Source organism: Vombatus ursinus, unplaced genomic scaffold (assembly GCF_900497805.2).
Source record: "Vombatus ursinus unplaced genomic scaffold, bare-nosed wombat genome assembly UNPS02014807.1, whole genome shotgun sequence".
Classification (NCBI taxonomy): Eukaryota; Metazoa; Chordata; class Mammalia; order Diprotodontia; family Vombatidae; genus Vombatus; species Vombatus ursinus.
In genome coordinates, this window is record NW_020954585.1 from 15086320 (window position 1) to 15099513 (window position 13194).

Below are 13194 nucleotides of genomic sequence, written 5' to 3' on the forward strand. Positions count from 1 at the left end.
TGCTCTGTCATGTAATAGTCTTTATAGCCTTATAGCTCCATCAGTCTATAATTCTACCTTCATCACTTGAATAGATATCACTTTACCAAAAGCAAATGATCTTGTCTCATTTTTGTATTTTTGTATTTTAGTATGGCTAGAAAGCTTGTTCCATAAAACCTGGGAGAGAGAAAAATATATATTTTGAGTAATTCACTTTCCTGACATGGCAAAGTCCTTACCTCACAAAAAAAGTCTTGCCATATGTCCATGTCTACTTGTATTGCTTCTGACACTTCCTCTCTTTAACTTTCACATTCTTACACTTTATTTTTATGCTTAAAAAAGGTGTTGGGGTAAAAGAATGATTTTCTTTCATTATTATCTGCCTCTTGATATTTTGAAGGATTTCTTTTCTTGACATAAGAACTTTGGCATTACACCCTTCTTACTCTAAACGGAAAATGTATGTCTTCAAGCCAGGTATTCATAGCTGCAGAAACTCCTAATTAATACCAAACTTAACAAAAGTGAGGACTATTATTTTATGATGTGGAAATTTAAAATGTTAAAATATACAGTAGAATTCTTTCTTTTTTGACAATATTCTTGTGGATTTTTTCCCCATTAACGTGGGTTCATAAGATTATAATCTTACTGTTTTAATCCCTTAGATGTGAGTTGTCACTAGTAATCAAAATATAAAGCACTGCAGAATCCGATAGAAGGTAACACAAAGAATAAGTCTATGTCACTGATTATGGGGCTACATAGGGGCACCATAAAAATTCATTGATTACTATTACAGGATCAGAGGTTTAGAATTAGAAGGGACCTTAGAGGTAGTATTCTTGTTTGGCTTTTAAAAAGAAATACAATAATAAGAAATTATAGCAAATTGTTCAAGTGACATAGACAGGGTGAAAAGTTAAATAAATAAACCAATTACATAAACATAAAGAGTATATAAGGTATGTTTGTGATATTTCTGCATATTTGGTGATTTTTAATAAGATATAGAAGGAACAGATACATGTTATTTACTCTGAGGAATGATTCAGATTTGAATGTGATTGTTAAATGGTATGCACAAAAGAACGGGTATATGAAATTTTTGTAACTTCTAAAGATTCCCAAGTAAGCATCAGAGGCAGTATTTCCAGAATCACAGAAATACAAAATTTCAGTTTTAAGGAATCTTGGAGGTCATTTAGTCCAACTGTCACCTGACTAAAATTGTCTATAGAATCCCTCAAAAGGGATTATCCAACCTTCCATTGAAGAATGTTAGTTAGGAGAAGCAAACAATTTTTCAAGAAAGTCCATTACATTATCAGAAGGCTCTAAAAACTTCCTCATCTAGCTTACATCTGCTTTTTTGGTAATATCTCCCCATTGTTCTTATTTATGCTTTTCACAGTCAAGTAAAATAAATGTAATTCCTCCTTGTGCATGAAAGCTAATATAACCTCAAGTCTTTTCTTCTCCAAGGCAGATATATCTGGTTCTTTCCATTTATGCTCAGTCAGCATAGACTTGATGCCATTCAATATTCTAGTCACCTTACTTTGGAGGCATTCTAGCCAATTGTCTTTCCTAAAATGTAGAATTGATGATTAAAGGCTGTAGGAAAAAAAATGATCACTGGTTTCGGAGTCAGAGGATTTGAGTTCAAATCACACTGCTGATACTACTTGTCTGACCCTGGTCAAATAATGAAAGCTCTTTGGGGCTCAGATTCCTTATCTGTAAAATAAAAGCATTAGACTAGATGGCTTCTGAGGTCCCTTCACCTCTAAATCTATGATTGCATGAAGATATATCTAACTAGATTTTCTATTACTTAATGAATCATATTAAGTTGCAACAGGGACCTGGAGCCAGAAAATAGTATAATATAACCAGATTTTCCATGATCCATATAGATGTTACTCTAGTATGTCTTTATGTTCTTATCTTTATGAACATTTTAACTATAAAACAATTCTACTAATAATCTGTATTTTCATATATAGACATATAGTTACCTCTAACCTAGACTAATGTGATAAGATCCTAATTGACCTCCTGGAAAAATTTCTCTTCTCTTCAATCTGTTATATATAAGGCTATCAAAGTGATTTTCCTAAAGTGAAGATTAGGTCATATCACTGACTTGCTAAGTAAACTTCAATGGTGTCCTATTACCTCTAGAATCAGATAGAAGCTCTTCTGTTTATCATTTAAAGTCTTTTCTGATTTGGACTTTACCTACCTTTCCTAACATTATTAATTGCTCCCTTCCCAAACTATAAGGTCCAGCCATGATATTCCTCACACACAAAACTCCATATTCCCTTTCTGTACATTTGTACTATCAGGAATGCACTTGCCCTTGCTTAGAATGTACTCTTAACTCACCTTTACCTCTTAGAATTCTATATTTCCTTCTAAGATCTATTCAAATGACATCTTCTATGAGAAGTCATTTATGATATCAGATCTGCTAATGTATCTCCCAATAAAGCTTTCCTTGTATTGTGTGTATATGTGTGTTTATATACATGCATGTAGGCATAAATATGCATGTGTTTATACACATACATACATAGATACATACATATATATGCACAAATATACTCATATACATAAAAACAGACACACATATATCTTCAGAAACACAGAGACCCTCTCCCTGGAAAGAATGTAAATTCCTTGGAGACATATACTATTCTGTTTCTGTTTTTGTACTTCCAGCACCTAGGACAATCCATGGTTTATAACAGATACTTAATAAATAGCCACTGATTGAATATAAATGAACAGTAAAAATGTGGAAAAAATACCTTATCAGAATAGGAAACAGTCAACCATTCTGAAGCAAAAGGAAGGGGCTAATAGATTGAGGATTTAGTCCTTCAAAGAAAACTCACAAAATTAAAAAAAAATACCTAGAGCAAGACTTTTTTTTACATTGAATACATCATAAAATACACTCCCAAATGGAAGAGGGACTTCAGGCATCCCAGGAATTGTGCTAAGTACTGGGAACACAAGCAGAGGAAAGAGATTATCCTAGTTCTCAATGACCTCATAGTTTAATAGAGGAGATAAAATGCAAACTATTATGTATAAACAAGATATACACAGGGAAAATTAGAGATTATCAATAGAAGAAAGCAATGAGGAAAGGCTTAGGAAAGACTTCTTGGAGAAGATGCAATTTTAGCTGGACCTTGAAAGAATTCAGGGAAGCCAGAAAGTATAGGTAAAGGAGAGAAAGCCATTTAAGGGGAGTGAGGGTGAGACTGTCAGTGAAAACACACTGAACCTGAAGATAGAGTGTTAAATTTGAGGAAGAGCAAGAAGACCAGTGTCATTGGATTAAAAAGCATATAGCATGAGTACGGCATAAAATGCCTGAAGTGTAAGGGGATTTTAAAAAAATCAATTATTTAAATATAGTCTGGAGGAGATGAGCCTAGAAAGTAATCCATGTGACAACAAAACAAAATATATTTTAGTGGCATCCAAGCTCAATATGAATAAATACTGTGATGTGTCAGTTAGACTAACTAAAGGCATATTAGGCTACATTATTCAGATCATGAGATTTAGAGCTGGGTAGATTATGTCTTTCTATGGCTCTAATTTTCAGATAAGAAAACTGAGAGCCATAAAATAATATAGCCCAAGGTCACATAGATAGAAAGTGGAAAAAAAAAAAAAACAACAACAAAGCTTAAAGATCATCTCATTCAACATCCTGACTTTACAGATGGGATGAATTTCTAGTGAAATTAATTTCCTTGTTCAAGGTCACATATGTACAAAGTAAAGGTAAGATTCAAACCCAGGTTTTCTGGCTCAAAATTCCATCCATTTTTCCAACTATACCAAACTTCCTGGTGTATAATAGATTGTAATCTAATCACAATGGGTTATAGAAAACCATTAATTTTATTATTGTTTTTGTTGTCTCAGTCTTGTATGACTTTTCCAAACTCTTGAGGTTCTCTTGGCAAATATACTAGGATGTTTTTCCATTTCCTTCTCTAGCTCATTTTACAGATAAGGAGGCTGAAGCAAACAGGGTTAAGTGACTTCTTCAGGGTCACACAGCTAGTAAGTGTCTGAGAACAAATTTGAACTCAGGCTTCCAGACTCCAGACCTGGTGTTCTATACACTGTACCATCTAGCTGCCCTGACTAACTGTGTACCTCTACTCATTTGCCAAGGCATGTGAGTATGCATTTAGTCAGTCAATAAGTATTTACTAAGGACCTAATGTATGTTAGGCACTATGCTAAGCATTGAACATGCAAAGAAAGCTGAAGACCATCCTTTGCTCTCAAGGATGTTATAGTTTGATAGGAGAGATAACATTTAAAAATATGTACAAAATATATATAAACAGAATAAATTTGAAATAATCAACAGAGATAAAGTAGTATAATTAAGGAAAATTTGAAAAGGTTTCCTGTAGAAAGTGAGAGTTTATCTGAGACTTGAAGGAAGGCAGAATGTAGAGATATGGAGAGAGAGCATTCCAGGGATGGTACTAGCAAGTGAAAACAGTTGGAGGTGAAAGATAGAGTGTCTTGTTAAAGAATTAAGTAAGTAAGGAGGCCAGTGTCACTGGACAATGGGATTAAGGTATAAGAAGACTGAAAAGATTAGGGTAGGTCAGGAAGGCTAAAAAAGGGCCTTGAATGCCAAAAAGATAATTTAATATTTGATCCCAGAAGTGATAACAAGACACTGGAGTATAATAAGTATGGAGGTGACATGGCCAGACTTGTACGTCAGGAAGACCACTTTAGCAACTGCATGAAAGAAGAACTGGAGTGGAGAAAAGTAGGATGAATATTGGAGAGATGTTACAAATTGACAAACTTTGGTAACAGATTAGATAGGGGCTGGGGAGAGAGATTAAGGAGTTGAGGATGGCACCTAGGTTTCAAGATTAAATAACTGTGAGGATGGCAGTTCAGGGAAATTAGGAAATAGGGAGGGTTTGGGGGAAAAGATAATAAGTTCAGTTTAGGATATGTTGAGTTTAAGATGTAAGTGGGACATCCAATGTGAGATGTCTTAAAGGCAACTGGAGATGGTGGAGAGAAATTTGAGATAAATAATTAGATTCGAAAATCAGCAGCAGAGAGATGATAATTCAATTTTTGAGAGATGGTGAAATTACTAAGTGAAATAGTATAGATGGAGGAGAGAAGAGGGTCCATGGGACACTCACCATTAGTAGGAATTACCTAGATGAAGGAGAATGAAAGTTGTCAGAAAGGTAGGAGGAGAATCAGGAGAGCATCATGAAAACAAAAAAAAGAAAGCATCAAGGAAAAGAGGGTGATTGATATTGTCAAAGTCTGCAGAAAAGTCAAGAAGGATGAGGATTGAGAAAAGACCATTAGATCTGGCAATTAAGAGATTTTCAGTAATTTTGGGAAGAACAGTTTTGGCTGAATGATAATGTACTCAGAATGATAGTGTAGAGAGTTAAGAAGAGAGTGACAGGAAGAGAAATGGAGGAACCTTCTCAAGAAGTTTAGCATATATCTAGGCAAGCAAAGGTCTAGACTATATATGCTTTAATGTGCCTACTTCAATATATGTAGATTCTATATCACTTAAATTGACACATCTAGATTCCCTTATTTCCTTGATATTAATGATTTCTTTTTTTCCTGTCTCTATTTCTCTCTTTTTCTTTCTCTTTCTCTCCTCTTATATCCTGTATGTAGTATATTGGCTAGTGCAGGCCTAGAGTCAGGAAGTCAAATCTGGCCTCAGACACTTACCTTGTTTTTCAGCCAAAGACAAGGTTTATTAGAACATCAGTCACATTGGGCAGACTCTTAAGGAGTCTGAACATTAGTGAGCTATTGGCTAGATTATAAGAATCTAAGCCATGGCTAGATTTTAAGAATCTAAGCCCTCAGATACTTTTTAGCTGTGTGATTCTGGGCAAGTTAATCGTAATGTTTGTGAAGTGCTTAGCACAGTATAAAACACATAGTAGGTACTTAATAAGTGATTGTTTGCTTCCTTCTCATCTTTTCTTACTTCCTTCTTCCCAGTATTTATTCCCATATATATATATATATATATATATATATATATATTTTAGTTATAAAGCCTCTGATAAAAGACTCTCTTGAATATGAATTAATTTATGTGTTTGGCATACAGAAAGATTTTTGTTTCCTTTTGACATCTATGTAAGTTCTCTCTTTGAGCAACAAAGAGCACAATAGGGCAGTCACTCTGGAAAGGGGATAGACATGCCTTTATAATGTAACATATCTGATCATGACCTAAATAATATAGATTGACCTTGGGAATATTGTTGAATCTTTTTCCCTTTTAGTCCTTTAAAAAAATATCTTAGGTACAATTTTTGCTTTAGGTAGAAAATCTCCCACTCTGGGCAGCACATTCCCTTTTATGTTTAGTTTTGGCAAGCTGAGTTGGGAATGCCTATAGGAGATGCAGGAAGAACAATCACGTAGGTAGCTGGAAATGCAAGACGAGTTCAGAGAAGTTTGGAATGAAGAAATAAGTTTGGAATTAAATACACAGTAGTGATATTTGAAGTTACAGGTATGAATGAACTCAACAAGGGAAAGTATATAGAGAAAAGAGAGCTAAGGTAGAACCTGGGGAGGGCAACCATAATTAAATACTTTGAATAAGAAAAGGGACCAATATTGGATACAAAGAAAAGTTGAATCTAGCAGTCCATAATTTCAGAGAAGACAAACGTAGATTTTTTTTTCAGGAATAGTGATGAACAACAGTGTTAAATGTTGCTGAGAGGTCAAAGATCATGAATACTGAGGAAAAAATCAATGGATATGTTGATTAGGAGGTTATTGATGATCAAGAGAAGAGTTTCCACAAAATGGCTGAAATGGCAAGTTGTAAGACAAAATATAAGTGTTTAATAAGGCACAATTAAGTATACCAATTCGGAAATTATGATTTAAAAAAAAAGACAGATGTGATAGTAATACAAGAAAACAGCAATGTGAAGGGAATTTTTTTTTTCAGTTTAAGGGAAAAAATGGTAGCAGATGCCTTAGAGCAAGGAGAGGAAGAAAGATGGAATATATAAGATAAAAGGAATAGTTGATGGTGGTCATTGAAGTGATAGGTTTAGATTAGAATTAGATCAAGAAAATAAGTGCTTATGTTAGCTTCAGTAAGAGGAAAATATAGGATTAAAAAAACAGGTCAAGTTACAGAAAAACTAATATGATGAGGACAGTGTAGCAATTTTTTAAATTCTATTTTTAACAATTGGCACAATCGAGAAATCACTAATACAATGAAAAATATTCTGAGATTTGGTTGACTGCTTCAGTAATACTTTAATAACTTCAAAGCAATATACACTACAAAGCATCTTTCTTCTTCATAATTTGACAGGAAATAAAATGTTTACTAATGGAATTTTCCCAAACATTATCCTGTTAATTAATAAAATGTATAATTTGGAGTCTGAAATTGTTTTTTTTTGTCTGATTTTTATAAGCCATTTTTTTCTTAACCCTATACTTGGGAGTGTAAACCAATTATATGTTATGCATTTGCATTTAGTTTAAAGGGAGAAAAATGTTTCCCCCCCCCAAAAAAAGGAAAAGGAAAAGGAAAACAATAACAGTTGAATGCATAGACCCTATATTTGCTGCTCTGTCTTAAAACAGAGCACCACCTGCTGTCAGTTATAAGCAGCTCTGTGCAGATGTTGGTATTTTCATTTTAATTGCCTTTATTTCAATGACAGTAAAAAGTAAATTAATGAAGCCATTTTTCTACAAAACCACAGCAGATCAGGTCTTTTTCAAGTGTCAGATGTTTATGTGTACACTATTTTCTCTACAACATCACTATCCATTATTTTCACCAGATTTCAGCCTGTAAAGACAATGCTCTCACAAGTGGGAGGTATATAACAACAGTGTTTCTGGAAAGTGATATGCAGAGAGTTTGTTCATTTGGGTGCAAATATTGCTGGTTAGGTCTACACAGTAAAACAAATAAAAATAAAAATGCCACAGTTGCTTTAGTAGCAAAACAAATATACAGTCTAATAGCCACCAAGAGAGATAGATAACACAATGGAAAGTACTCTGGGTCTGGTGTCTGAAAGACCTAAGTTCAATTCTAGCCTCATGAACTTACTAGCTGTGTGACCCTGAGAAAGTCACTCAACCTCTGTCTCTTTCATTTTCCTTAATTGTAAAATGAGAAAAATAATAGCACTTACTTCTCTGAGTTGTTGTGAATATCAAAGGATATTTGCAAAAAGCTTGCACAATCTGACATGTGGTAGGTGCTTAATAAATTCTTATTTCTTTCCTTCCTTCCTTCCATTCAATATGTACATATATGAGTATATGCATATATACACCTATATTTACAAATGTGTGTTCACATATACAAATATATGTGTATACATATATAAACATATAAACACATATATAGAAAAATATATATATATGTACATGTATGAGTGTGTGTGTATATACATGCACAGACACACAAAATATTCTTAAACTATATTCTTCAGGTAAACCCCTTTTTGTGTGTGGGACAAAGATTAAGGATAATAAGAGGAAGTCTATATTGCTCAGCTTATAGTATCTAGGAAGATACAGAGACCTTTGACAATATTTTATTTTTATATTTCAGAATAAGTTGTGATAATATGGGAATACAAAAAAGGAATCCTTTGAAAGAGATCATCATCATCATCATGGATTTACCGACTCCAGATGTCAGCAAATACAGGATTTGCAATGCATAAAGAAATTACCCATATTTCAAGGGAAAAAAAAACATGTTACTTCCAAAATATTATTTTCAGAAAGTAACTTTTCACAGGAAATATGAACTATAGGGTTGCAGGAATTTAGGTGATAATGTTCCTAAGTACCCTATCAGCATCCAGATGTTTAGTGCTTTCAAACAGACATTCCTAAGAAACTTTCTGTAACTTCTATTATATTGGCAATATGAGAATATGTCATAGAGATAGATACATATGGTGCCATCGTTTGCAGTCAATTAAAGCAATCTACATAAACTCTTTACTCTTTTGTAACACATATGTGGATCACATGCTGACTGTCCTAATCATAATATCTTCTCCCTTCTCTAATCTTAGCAATACTTCTTTTCATTCCCCACTTGGCCCTTATAATAATACTAGTTTGTATTCTCATTTGTGTATGTCTTTTCTTTCTGATTAGAATGTAAGCAATTTAAGGCCTGAAGCAATATCTTATTTATAACAACAACAACAATGATATTTATAGAGTACTTTAAGATTTGCAATGTATGTTTAAAAAAAATCTCATTTTATCCTCACAACTTTGGAAAGCAGATGCTATTGTTATCTCTATTTTTACAGATAAGGAAATGAAGCAGAGAGTGGTTGAGTGACTTGCCCAGGGTCACACAGCCAGTAAATGTCTGAGGATGGATTTGAACTTAGATCTTTTTGACTCTAGTTCTGTTGTTCTATCTATTGCAATATCTAGCAGTCTACCCAACTGTATCCTACCACCACCCACACCCTTATCTACACACCCACACACCCACACTCACACCCACACCCACATCCTCATGTGTGTGTATATAAACATACATAAAATCTTGTTTGATATCTATGACCTTAGCAAAGAAGCAGAATCATCTTTAGTACTCCCATAGCATGTAGCACTTACTTGCTGTTGTTGTTCAGCCATTTTAGTCATGTATCGCTCTGTATGACCCAATTTGGGATTTTCTTGGCAAAGAAATCACCCCAACAGAGTCATTTGCCATTTTCTTCTCTAGTTCATTTTACAGATGAAGAAACTGAAACAAACAGGGTTAAGTGACTCACCCAGGTTCATAATACTAGTAAGTATCTGAGGCCAGATTTGAACTAAGGAAATGTGTCTTCCTTACTCTAGGCCCAGTACTCTACCCACTGTGCCACCTATCTATCATATTTAATAAACACTCAATAAACAAATGTTTAATTTATGTTTATTCAGGCAGCCCATTGACACCTTATTCTTATAAAAGATAGCCTAATTTGAAAGCTGCAAACCTTGTAATGTGACTTTTCAACAAAACAACTCAGTAATGAGGAATTGTGTCAAATGGCAAATTATTCTGTACATGCCTCCAGATATTGGAAGAAAACAAAACAAAGCAAAATAAAACCAATAGAAAAAAAGAAAGCTTTTTAGACAGGGTCTGAATGACATGCATATTCTAACATTTAACACAATTCCTGGCACAAAGCAAGCCCTTAATAAATGCTTGCTAATTGAGTACTAGAAGTCAACATGAAATGTAAATCTGTTATAACTACATTTTTCTTGGAATTGATCATTTCAGTCGGTGTTTTTTGAATCATTCAGACATCACCTCTAAATGTAAAGGATTTTCTGGGATGACTTGGAATTCCTGGATGTTTAAGTAGGCAGAATTTGCCCTTTTATGCTTAAGAGCCAAGGGACCTTGACTTGTGTCAAACACAGAATGATAAAGGAATGAGGAGATGTGTTTGATATAGGTAGTTTTTTTTTTTTTACTTTTCTTGAAAAAAATGTAAGGGGCAGAACCAAAGATGGTGAAATTGAGAAAATATTCAGAGAAAGCACTGTTAATTTAGGCAATTTATATTTATGTAATATTTATCAATCTTACTTGGATTACAATATTTCCTGCCATTTAGTTGTGTAAAATAACTCTTAATAAGTTCTGTAATTATATCTTCATTGGTGGCACATTTATCCTTTTCATTTTTGATACTAGCAATTTGTTTTTTTCTTTTTTTAATCAAATTGAGCTCAGAATTGAGATTGTTTATGTTATTTTTATTGTCTTATTTTGTTTTCATTTTGCATGACTTCATATGTAACATTGATATCAAATTGCTTTCCTTCTCAAGAAGGAGAAAAGAAGGAAAAGAAGTTGGGACTCAAGATTAAAAAATACTATTTTATTTTTTACATATAATTGACATTTTTAAATAAAATTATTAGAATTTTTTAAAAATTAAACAACAGTGATCATAAAACTTACAAAACCAACAGTCACAATAGTAGATACTACCTACCTTTTTTTCTTGTGAAATTCAGTAACATTTCTAGCAATTTTTCTTATCTTTCTTAGTTGTTCATACATTGCTGAAATGTACTTAAATACAATTTATTGTTATATTTACATATTTACATACATAAACACTGCATTTCCTGTCTCCCTGGTTGCTAAGTACTCCCTTGAACTCTTTGCCAACACTCTAATAGCTTTTAGTTATTCTGTTACCCTGTATGTAATGTTCTTTTCACTTATTTCCAAACAGTAGTTTAGCCACTTAGAAACGTGAATCCAAAATATATGCTACTCTATGGACATCTACAATGAAACCATATGGACTCATACAGAGTATTTTAATTGTATTATCCACTTCCTGAACTGACTTCAAGTGATGGAATCAGAAACATCAAATTGAAAAGCCTTGAATAATTAATGACTTTTTTTTTTGCTTAGAAGCTTTTTTCTTCCTACATGTGTTTGAAGAGAGGGATATTTTGCCTTTAGCAGTGAAATAAACATTATTGTGACACAAAATCAAGAAAACATATTACCAAAAGAAAATTGAAAGAAAAATTCAATAAATAGCAATAAATTATTGAATAGAACTATTTTTCACAAAACTGTGCAAGAACAACAGCTTAACTTCATGTAAGACCCTGAGATAAACCATGTAAAATTGAAGATTAATGCTGGTTTAGTGGAAACATCATGTAGTTGTTTGTTTGTTTGTTTTACAATATTCTGAACTATGTACATCAAAAGAAAGATGATTATGATAATGGTGTTGATCATCAAAGGTAACACTTTATATACTATATGTATGTATATACGTACACACACACACACACACACACACATAATTTCATCTTTACAACAATCCTATGAGGATGCATATATTTTTCAGTGTTGACCAGTTTGAGGAGGTTAAACCCGATCACATTTTTGTTGTGTGAAACAGATGACTCAGACCTAAGCATACCAAAAGACTACACTATGATTCCTTTATATTATTCCTTTGTGATATAAAGGGGGGGGCAAACAGGAAAATTAACTGTTTACATGCGAAATCAGAGACTAGAATGATTGGTTCATAGACTTGAACAGCTGTAAGGGAGCTTTGACAGCAAATAATATAAGCTTTCTCTATCTTTATGACTTTTGTAAGTTGTTTAGAAGTATGTCTTTGGCATATTTTATATAACATAATGTATAATAATATGCAAGGTATTTCAGAAATACTAGTGGAGTTTTAAGCAATTAAAGTTCATATTGCACTAAGACTTTTGGGGACCCATATATAACATTACATATATAAATAAAGCAAAAAAAAATAATAAATAAAAAATATTTTAAAAAATAAGTAAATAAAGCATAAATCATTGATGTTTGAGACTTGGATGAAAAATGAAAGATAATCTAGTAGCATAGGCATTTTCCAATCCCATACTTAAGTTATATAAAATAGGTTGATAATTTATGTTATTTCAAAGAAGCATATTAGATATGTTCCTTCAATAACACATCCCAATATTTCACTCTTGCTGTTATGTACTTCTTCCATATAACAATCCCTTACACAGCACCTAATCAATTTCTCTTGCCAATTATTTCTATTGCCAATTAACAGCTGGTTGACATCCTTTAGGATCTATACTCTTACAGAATTTAAAAGCTTAAAAAGGCCAGTAGGATGAGGGCCTTTGTAAATAATCTAGTCCACACATTGGCAAGATATAGTCTTAGAGCCAAATCTAGCCCATCGCTAAGCCATGAGTTAAGAATGAATTTTATTTAAAACACATGAAAAACATTTTTAGCTCATGGTCTTTACAAAAATGGGTGGTGCGATGGATTTTGCCCTTGGACAATAGTTTGCTGACCCATGACCTTGTCCAATTCTTTCATACTTGAATGAAAAAAAAAACTCTGAGATCCTGAAGTTAAGTGAAGTTTGCTCAAGATTATGCCTATTAGAGTATGTCTCCTGTTTCTCACTCTAGTGCTTTTTCCATTATACCTATAAAAAACTTGCATGCCAGATTTTCAAAGATATCTTTATCTATCTATCTATCTCTCTATCTATCTATCTATCTATCTATCTATCTATCTATCTATCTATC